This window comes from Grampus griseus (assembly GCF_964374135.1).
Source record: "Grampus griseus genome assembly, chromosome: 12".
Taxonomy (NCBI): Eukaryota; Metazoa; Chordata; class Mammalia; order Artiodactyla; family Delphinidae; genus Grampus; species Grampus griseus.
In genome coordinates this window covers 59,851,675-59,872,366 of record NC_139006.1, presented here as the reverse complement: position 1 = coordinate 59,872,366, position 20,692 = coordinate 59,851,675, and positions in this window count along the sequence as shown.

Sequence of the window (20,692 nt, the reverse complement as noted above, 5' to 3'; positions counted from 1 at the left end):
ACTCTAAACATTCCCATACTCTTGAGACTCTTGATTTATACAGTATGGAAGTGAGTGGAGGTTTAAACCATTATTTGCTGTTAACACAAGCTGCCTAAGAAATAAAACGATTCCTAACTATGATTTCTGTGTTTAAACTCTTTGTTGCTTATTGGGCTTGAAATAGGTTCTTCAAACTTCTATTAAAATATCAATAATATTTTTCAGAGCTTAAATTGAGCAGTGATTTTATTTCAGGCTGATCATATATAAACCACTTTTCTTGGAAGATTCTCTTAATGTTGCCAAAAGTGAAAGCTATTCAAATGAGCAGTGATTGAAACAGTGAGAAAAAGGGGGAAAAATTAATATCACATTTTCCAGGGCACTATCTCTGTTTTTGAAAAGACACCATTAATAACATGTTTACGGGAGAAGCAGCCAGTAGCTCAAAGTGCAGTCAGGGGTGAGTTGAATGGACGGAATTCTGGGAAGTCTTCTCTCTCTCTCTCTCAGTGGCTTAGAAGTCAAAGCTCACTGGTGGAATCTGTAGTAAGCTGACTCAAGGCACCCTCAGAACCTGAAGTTAAATGGACTGCTTTGCAGCCTCAGAAGCACTTCTCTCTCCTTTACCTTGTCTGAGCTCTAAGACAAGAATGGCATGGGGGCAAAGAGGGAAGAATAGCTATCATTTCCCAGTGATTCATGGGCTTGTTGTATTTCCAAACCTGGTCCATTAAATCAAGACCAAACTCATCATCAGAGAACGTAGCACCTTAGTGATGGCATGATGTTCCTGCCTACAATTAAATTCCATTTCTTGCCAATGTTCCACCTCTGCTCCAGGATATTTCCTAGGCACAAGAAAGAGAAAGTTTTAGGGAAGAAAAAATCTGTGGTTACACTTGAAATATGAGGTTTGGGATTAAAACTGCCAACTGTTATCTCCCTTCTAGTGAAGGAATTTGAGAAAAGGTACTTTTTAATAATCTGGCTTATTAAAAAACAAGAAGGATTCCAATACATGAAGGAAGATGCCAAATAAGAATGCCTAAAAGAGGAAGATTTTGAGAGAGGGATCACAGACAAGATCAAGAAGGACAGAAACTCACCATGGGAAGGAGAATTAGTAGTACAAATTAATAGTCACAGGAAGTATAATGTAAATATGGGACTGAGGAGAGTGCAATGTCCTATGCTCTAAAGAATGATAGAGAGGATCTAAAGATGTCAAAGAATGCCAGAGTCATTGTTACTGACCCAGAAGGAAGAGATGTGCAATGTGCATGGCCATTTCCTCCTGAGATTTAGGAATGCTTTTGACATGGATAACTGAAATGTGAGTGCACTATCAAGCCCACCTATGGCTATATATTTAAGTTGTTTTGATTGCAAAAAACTGACATATCTCTAGTTTGGCAACAATAGACAGTAATTATTACTATGGGAATGTAATTTTGTCAGCTCTTAACCTGGGTCTGAGAAGTAAAGTGTCCCTGAATTCAAATCCCAGATCAATAATTGTTTAGTTAGTTAGGTGACCTAATATCAATTTCTTGACCTCTTTAGGTCTTAGTTTTTTCAAATTCAAAATGGGCATAAAATTAACACACAGCTTGTTGAGTTGTTAAGGGGAATAGATGATATAATGTAGGCACATATGTCCAGCCACCAATTAACATGTTTAAAACTGGTGCTCCTGATATCTTCTATTCCTGTCCCAGGGAAACCAGCTTCTCCTGAGTCTTGCCCATATCAGTTAATGGCTTCCAGTTGCTCAGGGGAGAGCACACAACAACAACAACAACAACCAGCCACCAAAACAAAACAAAACAAAAGTAACATCAAAGCTCTACCTTCAAAATATATCTAGAATTCAACCACCACTAAAGCTCTGTCCAAGCCATTATCATTTCTCCCTAGTATTTCTGTAAGTTTCCTTATTTCCATGCTTCTGCTGTTGTCTACACATTCTTTGACCTCAACACAACAGCCAAAATGATTCTGTAAAAATGTGTCAAATCTTGTCACACTGTTCAACAACCTCAGGTGGCTTGCCATTTTTAATTCAATAAAGGACAATGTCCTGTTACCTCTACAACTTTGTTTGCAATTATTCTCTCCTCTGTCTTTCCTTCTCCAGCCACACTGGCCTCCTTTGTTGTTCATTGAATAAACTGGTCACATGCTTGCTTCAAGGCCTTTAATACATAAGTCATCCTGCCTAGAACTGTCTTTTCCATACATCTGCAAGGCTAACTCCCTCACTGACTCTAGGTGTTTACTCAGTAGTTAATTACTTGATGAATTTTTCTCTATCTACCTACCTAAAGTGTAAAGCATGCTCCACCCATCATTAAATGATATAAATCCTACTCTTGCTTAACTTTTCCTCCTTATTATTTATTACTAATTTACTGTGTATTTTAACTTATTGTCTCTTTTCCTTACTAAAATGATGGCAGAACATTTTTTATTGTTTCCACTATTATATACTCAGTGACATGAAGAGTCCTGGCAAATATTAAGTGCTCAATAAATATTTATTGACTATATTTTTTTCATTAGCATTATTTATGACATATAGTAAGAATTCATTAAATTTTATCTATTATTATAATAAATAAAATATGCTCCTTGGACTGTTACAAGTTATTCCATGATAAAGAAATTTCCAAACAATTTGAAAATGCTGGGTTAAACAAAGTGATACTTCGAAAAAAAATACAAGGGTGGAGTCAAGATGGGGTACTAGGAGGATGCAGAATTTGCATCTCTTCACAACTAGGGCACCTAAGAGGTGCCAGTGGGAGACCACAGACACCTAAGGGGATAGGACAAACCCCAGCAACTGGTTGTTTCAATTACACTTTTATTTTTCCTCACATATATTTTATCTTACTAATTTTATTTTGTTTTTTATTGCTTGATATTGTACTGCTCTTTTTTTTTCTTTCTCCTTTTTTTTTTTTTTTTTTACTATGCCACGAAGCTTGTGAGATCTTGGTTCCGAGACCGGAGGTTGGGCTCGAGCTCCTGTGGTGGGAACTCCAAGTCCAAACCACTGGACTAACAGATAACTTTAGACCACAGGGAATATTATTTGGAGTGAGGCTTCCCAGAGGTCCTCATCTTAGCTCAAAGACCAGGCTCTATCCAAATGCTTGCAAAATCCAGTGCTGGATGTCTCAGGCCAAGCAACCAGTAAAACAGGAATACAGTGAAAAAAAAATGAAATGACAAAAAAAAATATTACAGATGAAGGAGCAAGGTAAAAACCTACAAGAACAAATAAATGAAGACAAAATAGGCAACATAACTGAAAAAGAATTCAGAGTAATGATAGTAAAGATGATCCAAAATCTTGGAAACAGAGAGGAGAAAAGACAAGAAACACTTAATAAGGATCTAGAAGAACTAGAGAGCAAAAAAACAGTGATGAAAAACAAATTACTGATACTAAAAATACTCTAGAAGGAATAAATAGCAGAATAACTAAGGCAGAAGAATGAGTAATAAGCTGGAAGATGAAATGGTGGAAATAACTACTGCAGAGCAGAATAAAGAAAAAGTAATGAAAATAATTGAGGACAGTCTCAGAGACCTTTGGGACAACATTAAATGCACCAATATTCACATTATAGGGGTTCCAGAAGAAGAAGAGGAAAAGAAGTGTCTGAGAAAATATTTGAAGAGAGTATACTTGAAAACTTCCCTAACATGGGAAAGGAAATAATCAACTCCAGGAAGCATAGAGAGTACGATACAGGATAAACCCAAAGAGAAACACACTGAGACACACATTAATCAAACTAAATACAAAAATTAAATACAAAGAAAAAATATTAAAAGCAGCAAGAGAAAAGCAACACATAATATACAAGGGTATCCCCATAAGGTTAACAGCTGATCTTTCAGCAGAAACTCTGCAAGCCAGAAGGGAGTGGCAGGACATATTTAAAGTGATGAAAGGGAAACATCTACAACCAAGATTACTCTACCCAGCAAGGATCTCATTCAGATTCAAAGGAGAAATTAAAACCTTTACAGATAAGCAAAAGTTAAAAGAATTCAGCAGCAACAAACCAACTTTACAACAAATGTTAAAAGAACTTTTCTAGGCAGTAAGCACAAGAGAAGGAAAAGGTCTACAAAACAAATTCATGACAATTAAGAAAATGGTAACAGGAACATACATATTGATAATTACCTTAAATGTAAAAGGATTAAATGCTCCAAACAAAAGACATAGACTGGCTGAATGGATACGAAAATAAGACCCATATATATGGTGTCTAAAAGAGACCAACTTCAGACTTAGGGACACATACAGACTGAAAGTGAGGGGATGGAAAAAGATATTCCATGGACTGGAAATGAAAAGAAATCTGGAGTAGCAATTATCATATCAGATAAAATAGACTTTAAAATAAAGACTGGGCTTCCCTGGTGGTGCAGTTGTTGAAAGTCTGCCTGACGATGCAGGGGACACGGGTTGGTGCCCTGGTCCGGGAAGATCCCACATGCCATGGAGCAGCTGGGCCCATGAGCCATGGCCGCTGAGCCTGTGCCTCTGGAGCCTGTGCTCCACAATGGGAGAGGCCCGCGTACCGCAAATAAATAAATAAAATAAAATAAAATAAAGACTATAACAAGAGACAAAGAAGGACACTACATAATGACCAAGGGATCAATCCAAGAAGATTTTAACAATTGTAAATATTTATGCATCCAACAGAGGAACACCTCAATACAGAAGGCAAATGCTAACAGCCATAAAAGGAGAAATTGACAGTAACGCAATAATAATAGGGACTTTTAACACCTCACGTTCACCAATGGACAGATCATTCAGAATGAAAATAAATAAGGAAACACAAGCATTAAATGACACATTAAACAAGATGGATTTAATTGATATTTATAGGATATTCCATCCAAAAACAACAGAATACACTTCTCAACTGTTCATGGAACATTCTCCAGGATAGATCATAACTTGAGCCACAAACCAGGCACTGGTAAATTTAAGAAAGTTGAAATTATATCAAGTATCTTTTCCGACCACAATGCTATGAGACTATATATAAATTACAGGAAAATATCTGTAAAAAATACAAACAAATGGAGGCTAAACAATATGCTACTAAATAACCAAAAAATCCGTGAAGAAATCAAAGAGGAAAGCAAAATATACTTAGAAACAAATGACAATGAAAACAGGATGAAGCAAAATCTATGGGATGCAGCAAAAGCAGTTCTAAAAGGGAAGTTTATAGCAATACAATCCTACCTCAAGAAACAAGAAAAGTCTACACATTAACAAATGTAGTAAGGTAGATAGCTAGTGGGAAGCAGCCGCATGGCACAGGGATATTGGCTCGGTGCTTTGTGACAGCCTGGAGGGGTGGGATAGGGAGGGTGGGAGGGAGGGAGACGCAAGAGGGAAGAGATATGGGAACATATGTATATGTATAACTGATTCACTTTGTTATAAAGCAGAAACTAACACACCATTGTAAAGCAATTATACCCCAATAAAGATGTTAAAAAAAAAAAAAGAAAAGTCTCAAATAAACAACCTAACCGTACACCTAAAGCAATTAGAGAAAGAAGAGCAAAAAACCCCCAAAGTTAGCAGAAGGAAAGAAATGATATGGATCAGATCAGAAATAAATGAAAAAGAAATGAAGGAAACAATAGCAAAGATCAAAAAAACTAAAAGCTGGTTCTTTGAGAAGATAAACCAAATTGATAAACCATTAGTCAGATTCATCAAGAAAAAAGGGAGAAGAATCAAATCAACAGAATTAGAAATGAAAAAGGAGAAGTAACAACTGACACTGCAGAAATACAAAGGATAATGAGAGATTATTACATGCCAATAAAATGGACAACCTGGAAGAAATGGACAAATTCTTAGAAAACACAACCTTCTGAGGCTGAATCAGGAAGAAAGAGAAAATATAAACAGACCAATCAAAAGCACTGAAATTGAAACTGTGATAGAAAATCTTCCAAAAAACAAAAGCCCAGGACCAGATGGCTTGACAGTTGATTCCTGTCAAACATTTAGAGAAGAGCTAACACCTATCCCTCTCAAACTCTTCCAAAATATAGCAGAGGGAGGAACACGCCCAAACTCATTCTACAAGGCCACCATCACCCTGATACCAAAACCAGACAAAGATGTCCCAAAAAAGAAAACTACAGACCGATATCTCTGATGAACATAGATGAAAAAATCCTCAACCAAATACTAGCAAACAGAATCCAAGAGCACATTAGAAGGATCATACACCATTATCAAGTGGGTTCTCTCCCAAGGATGCAAGGATTTTTTAATATACACAAATCAAACAATGTGATACACCATATTAACAAACTGAAGTATAGAAACCATATGATCATATCAATAGATGCAGAAAAGCTTTTGACAAAATTCAACATCCATTTATAGTAAAAACTCTCCAGAAATTAAGCATAGAGGGAACCTACCTCAAAATAATAAACGCCATATATGACAAACCCACAGTCCACATTGCTTTCAATGGTGAAAAACTGAAACCATTTCCTCTAAGGTCATGGATAAGGGAAAGTTGCCCACTCTCACTATTATTATTCAACATAGTTTTGGTAGTTTTAGCCATGGCAATCAGAGAGGAAAATGAAATAAATGTAATCCAAATTGGAAAAGAAGCAGTAAAACTGTCACTGCTTGCAGATGACATGATATTATACATAGAGAATCCTAAAGATGCTATCAGAAAACTACTAAATCTAATCAATGAATTTAGTAGAGTAGCAGGATACAAAATTAATGCACAGAAATCTCTTGCATTCCTATACACTATAGATGAAAAATCTGAAAGATAAATTAAGGAAACACTCCCATTTATCATTGCAACAAAAGGAATAAAATACAGGGAAATAAACCTTCCTTTGGGCAAAATGACCTGTATGCAGAAAACTATAAGACACTGATGAAAGAAATTAATGATACAAACAGATGGAGAGATATACCATGTTTTGGATTGGAAGAATCAACATTGTGAAAATGACTATACTACTCAAATCATTCTATAAATTCAATGCAATCCCTATCAAGCTACCAATGGCATTTTCACAAAACTAGAACAAAATTTTCATAATTTGTTTGGAACCAAAGACCACGAATAGCCAAAGCAATCTTGGAAAAGAGAAACAGAGCTGGAAAAATCAGGCTCCTTGACTTCAGACTATACTACACAGCTTCAGTAATAAATACAGTATGGTACTGGCACAAAAACAGAAATATATTTCAATGGCACAGGATATAAAGCCCAGAGATATACCCACACATATATATTTACCTTATCTTTGATAAAGGAGGCAGGAGTATACAATGGAGGAAAGACAGCCTCTTCAATAATTAGTGCTGGGAAAACTGTACAGCTACGTGTAAAAGAATGAAATTAACACCACACACAAAAATAAACTTAAAATGGTTTAAAGACCTAAATGTAAGGCCAGACAGTATAAAACACTTAGAGGGAAACATAGGCAGAACACTTTACGACATAAATCACAACAAGGTCCTTTGACCCACCTCGTAGAGTAATGAGAATAAAAACAAAGATTAACAAATGGGACCTAATGAAATTTAAAAGCTTTTGCACTGCAAAGGAAACCATAAACAAGATGAAAAGACAACCCTCAGAATGGGAGAAAATATTTGAAAAGAAGCAACTGACAAAGGATTAAAATCTCAAAAATATACAAGCAACTCAATATCAAAAAGACTAACAACCCAATCCAAAAATGGTCAGAAGACCTAAATAGACATTTCTCCAAATAAGATATATAGATTGCCAACAAACACATGAAAATATGCTTAACAGCACTAATTATTAGAGAAATGCAAATCAATACTACAGTGAGGTATCTCTTCACACTGGTCAGAATGGCTATCATCAAAAAATCTACAAACAATAAATGCTGGAGAGGATGTGGAGAAAAGGGAACACTCTTGCACTGTTGGTGGGAATGTAAATTGATACAGTCACTATGGAGAACTGTATGGAGGTTCCTTAAAAAACTAAAAATAGAACTACCATATGACCCAGCAATCCCACTACTGGGCATATACCCTGAGAAATCCATAATTTAAAAAGAGTCATGTACCACAATTTTCATTGTAGCACTGTTTACAATAGACAGGACATGGAAGAAACCCAAGTATCCATCGACAGATGAATGGCTAAAGAAGATGTGGCACATATATACAATAGAATATTACTCAGCCATAAGAAGAAACGAAATTTAGTTATTTGTAGTGAGATGGATGGACCTAGAGTCGGTCATTTATAGTGAAGTAAGTCAGAAAGAGAAAAACAAATACCATATGTTAACACATATATATGGAATCTAAAAAAATAGAAAAAGGTTCTGATGAATGTAGGGTCAGGACAGGAAGAAAGACACAGACGTAGAGAATGGACTTGAGGACATGGAGAGGGGGAAGGGTAAACTGGGACAATGTGAGAGAGTAACATTTACATATATACACTACCAAATGTAAAATAGATAACTAATGGGAAGCAGCTGCATAGCACAGGGAGATCAGCTCAGTGCTTTGCGACCACCTAGAGGGGTGGGATAAGGAGGGTGGGAGGGAGATGTAAGAGGGAGGGGATATGGGAATATACATATGCATACAGCTGATTCACTTTGTTATACAGCAGAAACTAACACACCATGGTAAAGCAATTATACTCCAATAAAGATGTTAAAATGTACAGCTGAAATACAATATTTTGTTAGTTTCAGGTGGTTTATTTTTTTCTGTATTGACTGAAGGATATCTGTATTTTTATTTTGGGCATACAAGTCTACAAAAAGGGACTATAGTATTCAGCCTTTCTCAGGCTTCTGTAACCAGAGAAAACTTTTGACTGAAGCATCTCATGAGGTTTGTGAAAAACTGATTGTACTGTGAAATGCTATTTTAGCAACTGTGGAGTTGTATGTAAGAAATGAGAGTGCAGGTGGATATTTTGTCTTTCATTTGGAGGTCACTGTTTAAAAAGTGAAGGAACATGGGGTAAACAAGCAATTGATATATAGAAGGATTTATGGAGCATCATTTATGAAGTCAGGAAAAAAGGGCATGTGGCAAGAGGTGGCGGGCAATTTACAAGACTAAAAGAATGTTTGACAGAATGACAACTTTAAAAAATAAAATTCAAAACTTGAAGGGAAGAAAGAAAGTGCAGAGATTTAACTGTGAAATGGGAACAATATAGGGGAGGAGGAATGATCAAGTAAAAACAAACAGTGGTATGAATACACTGAAAAAAGGAGAAGAGATCATTCCAACTCATCTAAATCCACAAATGTGGACATAGTGTGAGTAAAAATGTAACTGAAAATAATAACTCATGCTTCCAAACTTTTTAGTAAAAGGAAGAAAATTCAGCCTCCTGAACTTAATTTAGGTGGTATCAATACTTATGGTTAGGCCTAAAATATTGAAAAGAATCAAGCTTAACAGAAATAGAGGGGTTAATTAAGAATATAAATGTGTAAATAAAAATTCAACAACTAGAGCTTTTTCTTAGAGGAGAGGATTTGGATAGTATGAAAGAAGAGAACATAAAAAACTACATTGTTGGAAATATATTCTAAGCGACTAAGACTGTAAGTCATCAGCTATGAAAGATGTTTTCATGGTAAAGGACAGATATATCCTAAGCCAAGACTATGGTAGTGAGTGGCAGTAGGGGACTCACTTATCCAGATGACTGTTGGTAGATTCTCTGCTAAAAGAAATTTGATAAATTCTGAACTTGCCTTTCTGACACTTTCGGTTCTCAGAAGGCTAAAGAGGCAATGTGGAGAACTGGTGCTATGAAATTAATTTTGACTAATAAGGAAGAACTGCCTGGTGAAGCAGAAGTGACAGGCACCCAGGAAGAAAGTGGCCATGGATTCTCAGAGTTCATAGTAACCTAGAAAGGGAAAGTTTAGTGTAGAGGACATAAATCATAGCTATCAGTCAAAGATATTTCAAAGTATTTCAGGATGCATGGTCTGTGAAAGAGAAAATAAATGAATACCAATATAAGAATGTGAAAGGAGAAAAATAGATGACAATAATTATACTAATTACTAAGTTGAAATTAAGTATATTAACAATTCTTATAAATATATATGCACACATTATTATATATATTCAATATATTATATATTGTATTAGCATATATAGTATATAATGGTTTAGGTTACATGTAAAATTGTTCATTTAATGATCCTGAGGTATGTATTATTTGTTTGCTATTTATAAATAATGTAATTGATTCTCACATAAATTAAGGGATTGAATCACGGTCATTGAGTAGCAAAGTTGAGTCTCATAACTATACCTCTTTCTCTTGAAAAAAAGCTCTTCCCTCTCTGTAAGCAATATTTCCTCTCACATACAATTTTATGATCATCTAAAAGGAACATATACAAAAACAGAAAAGGATAACATAAAATGGTAGTATACTGTCATAAAGACAAAACTGGAATGAATTTGGGCTTATAAAAATACCAAAGGTAGTTTCAAAAAATTCAAATTTCTAAATAGAATAAGATAAAGAACACATAAAAGAGAATACTCTATGCTTAAGAACAGATGGTGTCGTGTCAATAAATACCAGAGTAAGCAACGTCATTCAACTTTACCTGTTTTTGTACTCTCAACCCTGAAGAGGCTCTTGTAATTGGATAAGGTAGAATAAATAAATGATCACTGACTTAAAAATCAAGGAAAGAGTGTGAAGTGATTTAGTAGCTTTAGATGAATTCAAGTTTCCAGAGCAAATGAGTTAAATCTCAGAGTAATTTTTATAGTTGTAATTATAAAAACATGATTGAAGACTCTAAAGTAATAATTGAGGTTAGAATTGGCATCAGAAAACTGGAGTTGGGACCAAAACAGCCATATACCAAAACTGTGGGTGGGACAAGTTGATGGATTCTGTAAAAAGCAAACTGAGGACAAGAAGTTAGGGAAATAAGTGAAAATCCTGGCATTACCTTGGACTGAATTTCTGAACAGATTCAAATAGCTAGGAAAGGAGTGGTGATTATTATGAGTCTTCCTAGGTTCTCTAAAAACATGATTATCCTAAATTTGTTTCAATTACTAGTTAAAAATTGTTTGATAGAAATTTTAGATTGTTAGATCAGGAAATGTTATTATGTTATTACTTCAAATTCCTGAGCATTTGATATGGTGGAAAAAATATATTACACATACACACACATACACACAAACACACAGGGAGAGAGAAATATGATAAATAATAAGTAAATGGATTAAATGTTAAAAAAATATTTATTTTGAACGTGTATAAATGATGTTCCAAGGCTATCCATTTCAGTGTGTTCAATGAATTCACATTCATAGTTAATACAGACACTTGGAGTTTTTCCCAATCATACTCTCAAATTTTATTCACCAGCTTTTTGAGGTCCTGAGGGGTATCTCATATAAACATGGAAACAACTTTTAAAAATGTATACGTTACATTTATCAAAGTATGAAGTATATAGAGGAAAGTTACCAAGTGTTAAAACTCAACGAATTTCCCAAAATTTAGCACATTTCTGTAACCAGAAATCAGATAAGAAATATATTACTAGACCACAGAAGCATTCCTCATGCTCCCTCACAGTCCCTGCCCTTCTCCAGAGAAGGAATATCCTGACATTTAACAGCATAAATTAGGGTTGTTTGTTTTTGAACTTAATATACATGCAATAATACAGATATACTCTTCTGTGTATATCTTCTTTTGTTCAATATTATGTTTGGGACATTCAGACACGTTGCTCCTTTGTATGCAGCATACAGTTGTCCCTTAGTATCCATGGGGGACTGGTTCTAGTACCCATTGCAGATACCAAAACCTGTGGATGTTCAAGACCCCTTACATAAAATGGCATATATCTGGCTCTCCATATCCACAGATACAGAACACATGAATTCAGAGTGCTGACTGAATTTGTTCTTACTATCATAAAGAATCCCTTCATACGATTATACCACAATTTATACATCCATTGTACTATTGATGGATATTTGAGTTATTTCTAGTTTTGGACTATTACAAATTTCTCTACTATGAACATATTTGTACAAATAATCAATGCTCACACAAGATGGAATATATAACCTCAATTATCTGATACCTAAATACTAAAGAAATTTAATTCATAGTTTGAAACATTCAAAAAAATTTTTGGCCCAGCCAAAAATTTGGCTTTATCAGCAAATTCAACTAAATATTTAAGGAAGAAATAATGCTAATTCTGTAAAAACTCTTCCGGAAATTAGAAGAGGAGGAATCACATGCTAATTTATTTTATGAGGACAATATTACCATGTTACCACAAAACTATAAAAATATATTATAAGAAATTTAAACTAGAATCCAGTGTTTCTTGATAACATAGACTCAAATGTCTTCAACTTGATGATATCAATAAAATGAATCCTCCAATATATAAAAGTGAAAACATATCATGACCAAGGATTTTACCTGAGAATGTGAGGTTGTATCAACACTTTAAAGTTAACACAATTTATCATACCAATAAACTAAAGAAAAAATGATCACCTCAATAGATGCAGAATAAACTTTTCACAAAATTCATCATAAAAGTTCTCAGGAAACTATAAATTGAAGGGAAATTTCTGAAGTGAATAGAGAGCATCCATCAGAAATTTTCAGCTAACATTAAGCTTGATGATGAGGGACTGAATACATCCTAACTAAAACCAGGTAAAAGACAAACCATTTTACTCTCACGACTCCTATTCAGTATTGCACTAGTAATCTTAGCCAATGCAGTAAAAGAAAAGTAAAAGGCATACAGATTAGAATTAATAAAATTATACTTGCAGGTGACATGATTCTCTACATTGAAATTCGAAATAATCTATTCAATATCATACTTGAACTAATAAGAAACACTGAAAGTGGTGATTCAGGGTTAATATGCAAAAATCAATATTGTTTTTATATATTAATTATGAACTCTTGGAAATGGAAATTAAATAGCACCACATAGGAACACCACAATACTTCAAATACTTAGGTGCAAATATAACAAAATATGTTCAAGTGCTCTATATTGAAAAGTACAAAACACTAATAAATCAAAGAAGGTACAAATAAATGGAAAGATATACGATGTTTGTGTGTTGGAAGACTCAGTATTGTTAAGATGTGAATCCACACCCTCCCCAAGTTTTTCTAGAGATTCAACACAATCCCAATCAAAATCCTGGCAAGTTTTTGTGGATATCAATAAGCTGATTCTAAAATTGATATGGAAAGGTAGAAGAACTATAATAGTCACAACAATGAAGAAGTAAATTTTGGAGAATAAACAGTGCCAATTTCAAGAGTTACTATAAATTTATTATACAGTAATCAAGATGGTATGGGGACGAGGGGAAGATGGCGGAAGAGTAAGATGCAGAGATCACCTTCCTACCCACGTATACACCAGAAATACATCTACACGTGGAACAACTCCTACAGAACACCTACTGAACACTGGCAGAAGAACTCAGACCTCCCATAAGGCAAGAAACTCCCCAAGTACCTGGGTAGGGCAAAAGAAAAAAAGGAAAAACAGAGACAAAAGAATAGGGACGGGACCTGCACCAGTGGGAGGGAGCTGTGAAGGAGGAAATGTTTCCACACACTAGGAAGCCCCTTCGCGGGCAGAGACTGCGTGTGGCAGAAGGGGAAAGCTTCGGAGCCGCGGAGGAGAGTGCAGCAACAGGGGTGCGGAGGGCAAAGCGGAGAGATTTCCGCACAGAGGATCGGTGCCGACCGGCACTCACCAGCCCGAGAGGCTTGTCTGTTCACACGCCGGGGCGGGCGGAGCTGCGACCTCAGGCTCGGGCTTCAGTCAGACCGCAGGAAGAGGACTGGGGTTGGCAGCATGAACACAGTCTGAAGGGGTTAGTGCACCACAGCTAGCCAGGAGGGAGTCTGGGAAAAGGTCTGGAGCTGCCTAAGAGGCAAGAGACTTTTTCTTCCCTCTTTGCTTCCTGGTGCGTGAAGAGAGGGGATTAAGAGTGCTGCTTAAAGGAGCTCCAGAGATGGGCGCAAGCCGCGGCTAAAAGCACGGACCGCAGAGACGGGCAGGAGACGCTAAGGCTGCTGCTGCTGCCACAAGAAGCCTGTGTGTGAGCACAGATCACTATCCACAACTCCTTTCCATGGAGCCTGTGTAGACCGCCACTGCCAGGTTCCTGGAATCCAGGGACAACTTCCCCGGGGGAACGCATGGCGAGCCTCAGGCTGGTGCAATGTCACGCCGTCCTCTGCCGCTGCAGGCTCGCCCCACACTCTGTGCTACTCCCTCTCCCCGGCCTGAGTGAGCCAGAGCCCCCGAATCAGCGGCTCCTTTAACCCCGTCTTGTCTGAGCAAAACAGAGACGCTCTTTGGCGACCTACACACAGAGGTGGGGCCAAATCCAAAGCTGAGAGTCTGGGAGCTGTGAGAACAAAGAAGAGAAAGGGAAATCTCTCCCAGCAGCCTCAGAAGCAGCAGATTACAACTCCACAATCAACTTGATGAACCTTGCATCTGTGGAATACATGAATAGACAACGAATCATCCCAAATTGAGGAGGTGGACTTTGAGAGCAAGATTTAGGATTTTTTCCCCTTTTCCTCTTTTTGTGAGTGTGTATGTGTATGTTTCTGTGTGAGATTTTGTCTGTATAGCTTCGCTTCCACCATTTGTCCTAGGGTTTAATCAGTCCGATTTTTTTTCTTAATAATTACTTTTTATTTTAATAACTTCATTTTATTTTACTTTATCTTCTTTCTTTCTTTCTTTCTTTCTTCTTTCTTTCCTTCCTTCCTTCTTTTCTCTTTCTTTCTTTCTTTCTTTCTTTCTTTCTTTCTTTCTTTCTTTCTTTCTTTCTTTCTTTCTTTCTTTCTTTCTTTCTTTCTTTCTTTCTTTCTTTCTTTCTTTCCTTCCTTCCCTCCTTTACACAACGAATCATCCCAAAATGAGGAGGTGGACTATGAGAGCAAGCCTTATGATTTTTTCCCCCTTTTCCTCATTTTGTGAGTGTGTATGTGTATGCTTCTATATGATATTTTGTCTGTATAGCTTTGCTTCCACCATTTGTCCTAAGGTTCTATCCGTCCATTTTTTAAAAAATTTTTTATCTTAATAATTATTTTTTAATTTAATAATTTATTATATTTTACTTTATTTTATTTTACTTATCTTCTTTCTTTTTTCCTTCCTTCCCTCCTTCCTTCCTTCCTTCCTCCCACCATCCCTCCCTCCCTCTTTTCTTTCTTTCTTTCCTTCTTTTCTTCTTTCTTTTTTCCTGCTTCCTGCCTTCTTTCCATCCTTCCTTCCTTCCTTCCTTCCTTCCTTCCTTCCTTCCTTCCTTCCTTTCTTTCTTTCTTTCTTCCTTCCTTTCTTTCTTTCTTTCTTCCTTTCTTTCTTCCTACTTGTACTAATTCTTTCTCTTTACTTTTTCTCCCTTTTATTCTGAGCCACATGGATGAAAGGCTCTTGGTGCTGCAGCCAGCAGTCAGTGCTGTGCCTCTGAGGTGGGAGAGCCAACCTCAGGACACTGGTAAACAAGAGACTTCCCAGCTCCACATAATATCACATGGTGAAAATCTCCCAGAGATCTCCATCTCAACACCAGCATCCAGCTTCACTCAACGACCAGCAAGCTACAGTGCTGAACACCCTATGCCAAACAACTAGCAATACAGGAACACAAACCCACACATTAGCAGAGAGGCTGCCTAAAATCATAATAAGTCCACAGACACCCCAAAACACACCACGAGACATGGACATGCCCACCAGACAGAAAAAATCCAGCCTCATCCACCAAAAAACAGGCACTAGTCTCCTCCACCAGGAAGCCTACACAACCCATTGTACCAAACTTAGCCACTGGGGAAAGACACCAAAAACAACGGGAACTATGAACCTGCAGCCTGAAAAAAGGAGAACACAAACACAGTAAGATAAGCAAAATGAGAAGACAGAAAAACACACCGCAGATGAAGGAGCAAGATAAAAACCCATGAGACCTAACAAATGAAGAGGAAATAGGCAGTCTACCTGAAAAAGAATTCAGAAAAATGATAGAAAAGATGATCCAAAATCTTGGAGATAGAATAGAAAAAATGCAAGAAACATTTAACAAGGACCTAGAGGAACTAAAGTTGAAACAAACAACAATGAACAACACAATAAATGAAATGAAAAATACACTAGATGGGATCAATAGCAGAATAACTGAGGCAGAAGAACGGATAAGTGACCTGGAAGATAAAACAGTGGAAATAACTACTTCAGAGCAGAATAAACAAAAAAGAATGAAAAGCACTGAGGACAGTCTCAGAGATTTCTGGGACAACATTAAATGCACCAACATTCAAATTATAGGGGTTCCAGAAGAAGAAGAGGAAGAGAAAGGGACTGAGAAAATATTTGAAGAGATTATAGCTGAAAATTTCCCTAACATGGTAAAGGAAATAGTAATCAAATCCAGGAAGCACAGAGAGTCCCATACAGAATAAATTCAAGGAGAAATATGCCAAGACACATATTAATCAAACTGTCAAAAATTAAATACAAAGAAAGCATATTAAAAGCAGCAAGGGAAAAATAACACACAAGGGAATCCCCATAAGGTTAACAGCTGATATTTCAGCAGAAACTCTGCAAGCCAGAAGGGACTGGCAAGACGTATCTAAAGTGATGAAGGAGAAAAACCTGCAACCAAGATTACTCTACCCAGCAAGGATCTCATTCAGATTTGGTGGAGAAATTGAAACGTTTACAGAAAAGCAAAAGCTGAGAGAGTTCAGCACCACCAAACCAGCTTTACAACAAATGCTAAAGGAACTTCTCTAGGCAAGAAACACAAGCAAAGAAAAAGACCTACAATAACGAACCCAAAATAATTAAGAAAATGGGAATAGGAACATACATATTGATAATTACCTTAAATGTAAATGGACTAAATGCTCCCACCAAAAGACAAAGATTGGCTGAATGGATACAAAAAGAGACCCATATATATGCTGTCTACAAGAGACCCACTTCAGACCTAGAGACAAATACAGACTGAATGTAAGTGGATGGAAAAAGATATTCCATGCAAATGGAAACCAAAAGAAAGGTGGAGTTGCAATTCTCTTATCAGACAAAATAGAGTTTAAAATAAAGACTATTAGAAGAGACAAAGAAGGACACTACATAATGATCAAGGGATCAATCTAAGAAGAAGATATAACAATTGTAAATATTTATGCACCCAACATAGGAGCACTTCAATACATAAGACAAATACTAACAGCCATAAAAGGGGAAATCGACGGTAACACATTGATATTAGGGAACTTTAACACCCCACTTTCACCAATTGACAGATCATCCAAAATGAAAATAAATAAGGAAACATAAGCTTTAAATGATACATTAAACAAAAAGGATTTAATTGATATTTATAGGACATTCCATACATAAACAACAAAATACATGTTTTTCTCAAGTGCTCATGGAACATTCTCCAGGATAGATCATATCTTGGGCACAAATCAAGCCTTGGTAAATTTAAGGAAATTGAAATTGTATCAAGTATCTTTTCTGACCACAATGCTATGAGACTAGATATCAATTAGAGGAAAAGATCTGTAAAAAATACAAACACATGGAGGCTAAACAATACACTACTTAATAACGACATAATCACTGAAGAAATCAAAGAGGAAATAAAAAAATACTTAGAAACAAATGACAGTGGAGACAGGATGACCCAAAACCTATGGGGTGCAGAAAAAGCAGTTCTAAGATGGAAGTTTATAGCAATACAAGCCCATCTTAAGAAACAGGAAACATCACGAATAAACAACCTAACCTTGCACCTAAAGCAATTAGAGAAAGAAGAAGAAAAAAACCGCAAAGTTAGCAGAAGGAAAGAAATCATAAAAATCAGATCAGAAATAAATGAAAAACAAATGAGGGAAAAGATAGCAAAGATCAATAACACTTAAAGCTGGTTCTTTGAGAAGATAAACCAGGTTGATAAACCATTAGCCAGACTCACCAAGAGAAAAAGGGAGAAGACTCCAATCAATAGAATTAGAAATGAAAAAGAAGTAACAACTGACACTGCAGAAATACAAAAGATCATGAGAGATTACTACAAGCAACTCTATGCCAATAAAATGGACAACCTGGAAGAAATGGACAAATTCTTAGAAATTTACAACCTGCCAAGAGTAAATCAGGAAGAAATAGAAAATATGAACAAACCAATCACAAGCACTGAAATTGAAACTGTGATTAAAACTCCTCCAACAAACAAAAGCCCAGGACCAGATGGTTTCACAGGTGAATTCTATCAAACATTTAGAGAAGAGCTAATACTTATCCTTCTCAAACTCTTCCAAAATATAGCAGAGGGAGGAACACTCCCAAATTTATTCTCCGAGGCCACCATCACCTTGATACCAAAACCAGACAAGGATGTCACAAGGAAAGAAAACTACAGGCCAATATCACTGATGAACAAAGATGCAAAAATCCTCAACAAAATACTAGCAAACAGAATCCAACAGCACATTAAAAGCATCATACACCATGATCAAGTGGGGTTTATTCCAGGAATGCAAGGATTCTTCAATATATGCAGATCAACCAATGTGATAAACCATATTAACAAATTGAAAAAGATAAACCATATGATCATCTCAATAGATGCAGAGAAAGCTTTTGACCAAATTCAGCACCCATTTATGATAAAAAACCCTGCAGAAAGTAGGCATAGAGGGAACTTTCCTCAGCTTAATAAAGGCCATATATGACAAACCCACAGTCAACATCATCCTCAATGGTGAAAAACTGAAACCATTTCCACTAAGATCCGGAAAAAGACAAGGTTGCCCACTCTCACCACTCTTATTCAACGTAGTTTTGGAAGTTTTAGCTACAGCAATCAGAGAAGAAAAGGAAATAAAAGGAATCCAAATCAGAAAAGAAAAAGTAAAGCTGTCACTGTTTGCAGATGACATGGTACTACACATAGAGAGTCCTAAAAATGCTACCAAAAAACTACTCGGTCTAATCTATGAATTTGGTTTAGTTGCAGAATACAAAATTAATGCACAGAAATCTCTGGCATTCCTATACACTAATGATGAAAAATCTGAAAGTGAAATCAAGAAAACACTCCCATTTACCATTGCAACAAAAAGAATAAAATATCTAGGAATAAACCTACCTAAGGAGACAAAAGACCTGTATGCAGAAAATTATAAGACACTGATGAAAGAAATTAAAGATGATACAAATAGATGGAGAGATATACCATGTTCTTGGATTGGGTGTATCAACATTGTGAAAATGACTCTACTACCCAAAGCAATTTACAGATTCAATGCAATCCCCAATCAAACTACCATTGGCATTTTTCACAGAACTAGAACTAAAAATGTTACAATTTGTATGGAAACACAAAATACCCCGAATAGCCAAAGTAATCTTGTGAACTAAAAATGGAGCTGGAGGAATCAAGCTCCCTGACTTCAGACTACACTACAAAGCTACAATAATCAAGACAGTATGGTACTGGCACAAAAACAGAAAGATAAATCAATGGAACAGGATAGAAAGTCCAGAGATAAACCCATGTACATATGGTCACCTTATCTTTGATAAAGGAGGCAGGAATGTACAGTGGAGAAAGGACAGCCTCTTCAATAAATGGTGCTGGGAAAACTGGACAGGTACATGTTAAAGTATGATATTATATCACTCCCTAACACCATGCACAAAAATAAGCTCAAAATGGATTAAAGACCTAAATGTAGGGCCAGAGACTATAAAACTCTTAGAGGAAAACATAGGCAGAACACTCTATGACATAAATCACAGCAAGATCCTTTTTTACCCACCTCTTAGAGAAATGGAAATAAAAACAAAAGTAAACAAATGAGACCTAATGAAACTTCAAAGCTTTTGCACAGCAAAGGAAACCATAAACAAGACCAAAAGACAACCCTCAGAATGGGAGAAGATATTTTCAAATGAAGCAACTGACAAAGGTTTAATTTCCAAAATTCACATGCAGCTCAATAACAAATAAACAAACAACCCAATCCATAAATGGGCAGAAGACTTAAATAGACATTTCTCCAAAGAAGATATACAGACTGCCAACAAACACATGAAAGAATGCTCAACATCATTAATCATTAGAGAAATGCAAATCAAAACTACAATGAGATATCATCTCAAACCAGTCAGAATGGCCTTCATCAGAAAATCTAGAAATAATAAATGCTGAAGAGCATGTGGAGAAAATGGAACAGTCTTGCACTGCTGGTGGGAATGTGAATTGGTACAGCCACTATGGAGAACAGTATGGAGGTTCCTTAAAAAAGTACAAGTAGAACTACCATATGACCCAGCAATCCCACTACTGGGCATATACCCTGATAAAACCATAATTCAAAAAGAGTCATATACCAAAATGTTCATTGCAGCTCTATTTACAATAGCCCGGAGATGGAAACAACCTAAGTGCCCATCATGGGATGAATGCATAAAGAAGATGTGGCACATATATACAATGGAATATTACTCAGCCATAAAAGGAAATGAAATTGAG